Source organism: Gobio gobio (genome assembly GCF_949357685.1).
Source record: "Gobio gobio genome assembly, chromosome: 15".
Lineage (NCBI taxonomy): Eukaryota > Metazoa > Chordata > Actinopteri > Cypriniformes > Gobionidae > Gobio > Gobio gobio.
Genome location: NC_137108.1, coordinates 52,782,971 through 52,785,811, shown reverse-complemented (window position 1 = coordinate 52,785,811; position 2,841 = coordinate 52,782,971).

Genomic DNA, 2,841 nt, shown 5'->3' with positions numbered 1-2,841 from the left:
GATAGATAGATGGACAGAACGATAGATAGATGGACAGAACGATAGATAGATGGACAGAACGATAGATAGATGGACAGAACGATAGATAGATGGACAGAACGATAGATAGATGGACAGAACGATAGATAGATGGACAGAACGATAGATAGATGGACAGAACGATAGATAGATGGACAGAACGATAGAGAGATGGACAGAACGATAGAGAGATGGACAGAACGATAGATAGATGGACAGAACGATAGATAGATGGACAGAACGATAGAGAGATGGACAGAACGATAGATAGATGGACAGAACGATAGATAGATGGACAGAACGATAGATAGATGGACAGAACGATAGAGAGATGGACAGAAGGATAGATAGATCGACAGAACGATAGATAGATGGACAGAACGATAGATAGATGGACAGAACGATAGATAGATGGACAGAACGATAGATAGATGGACAGAACGATAGATAGATGGACATAACGATAGATAGATGGACAGAACGATAGATAGATGGACAGAACGATAGATAGATGGACAGAACGATAGATAGATGGACAGAACGATAGATAGATGGACAGAACGATAGATGGACAGAATGATAGATAGATGGACAGAACGATAGATAGATGGAAAGAACGATAGATAGATGGACAGAACGATAGATAGATGGACAGAACGATAGATAGATGGACAGAACGATAGATAGACAGAACGATAGATAGATGGACAGAACGATAGATAGACAGAACGATAGATAGATGGACAGAACGATAGATAGATGGACAGAACGATAGATAGATGGACAGAACGATAGATGGACAGAATGATAGATAGATGGACAGAACGATAGATAGATGGACAGAACGATAGATGGATGGAAAGAACGATAGATGGATGGAAAGAACGATAGATAGATGGACAGAACGATAGATAGATGGACAGAACGATAGAGATGGACAGAACGATAGATGGATGGAAAGAACGATAGATGGATGGAAAGAACGATAGATAGATGGACAGAACGATAGATAGATGGACAGAACGATAGAGATGGACAGAACGATAGATGGATGGAAAGAACGATAGATGGATGGAAAGAACGACAGATAGATGGACAGAACGATAGATAGATGGACAGAACGATAGATAGATGGACAGAACGATAGATGGATGGAAAGAACGATAGATGGATGGACAGAACGATAGATAGATGGACAGAACGATAGATAGATGGAAAGAACGATAGATAGATGGACAGAACGATAGATAGATGGACAGAATGATAGATAGATGGACAGAACGATAGATAGATGGACAGAACGATAGATGGATGGAAAGAACGATAGATGGATGGAAAGAACGATAGATAGATGGACAGAACGATAGATAGATGGACAGAACGATAGAGATGGACAGAACGATAGATGGATGGAAAGAACGATAGATGGATGGAAAGAACGATAGATAGATGGACAGAACGATAGATAGATGGACAGAACGATAGAGATGGACAGAACGATAGATGGATGGAAAGAACGATAGATGGATGGAAAGAACGACAGATAGATGGACAGAACGATAGATAGATGGACAGAACGATAGATAGATGGACAGAACGATAGATGGATGGAAAGAACGATAGATGGATGGACAGAACGATAGATAGATGGACAGAACGATAGATAGATGGAAAGAACGATAGATAGATGGACAGAACGATAGATAGATGGACAGAACGATAGATAGATGGACAGAACGATAGATAGATGGACAGAACGATAGATAGACAGAACGATAGATAGATGGACAGAACGATAGATAGACAGAACGATAGATAGATGGACAGAATGATAGATAGATGGACAGAACGATAGATAGATGGACAGAACGATAGATGGACAGAATGATAGATAGATGGACAGAACGATAGATAGATGGACAGAACGATAGATGGATGGAAAGAACGATAGATAGATGGACAGAACGATAGATGGACAGAATGATAGATAGATGGACAGAACGATAGATGGACAGAACGATAGATAGATGGACAGAACGATAGATGGATGGAAAGAACGATAGATGGATGGAAAGAACGATAGATAGATGGACAGAACGATAGATAGATGGACAGAACGATAGATAGATGGACAGAACGATAGAGATGGACAGAACGATAGATGGATGGAAAGAACGATAGATGGATGGAAAGAACGATAGATAGATGGACAGAACGATAGATAGATGGACAGAACGATAGATAGATGGACAGAACGATAGATAGATGGACAGAACGATAGATGGATGGACAGAACGATAGATAGATGGACAGAACGATAGATAGATGGACAGAACGATAGATAGATGGACAGAACGATAGATAGATGGACAGAACGATAGATAGATGGACAGAACGATAGATAGATGGACAGAACGATAGATAGATGGACAGAATGATAGATAGATGGACAGAACGATAGATAGATGGACAGAACGATAGATGGATGGACAGAACGATAGATAGATGGACAGAACGACAGATAGATGGACAGAACGATAGATAGATGGACAGAACGATAGATAGATGGACAGAATGATAGATAGATGGACAGAACGATAGATAGATGGACAGAACGATAGATAGATGGACAGAACGATAGATAGATGGACAGAACGATAGATAGATGGACAGAACGATAGATAGATGGACAGAACGATAGATAGATGGACAGAACGATAGATAGATGGACAGAACGATAGATGGACAGAACGATAGATGGATGGACAGAACGATAGATAGATGGACAGAATGATAGATAGATGGACAGAACGATAGATAGAT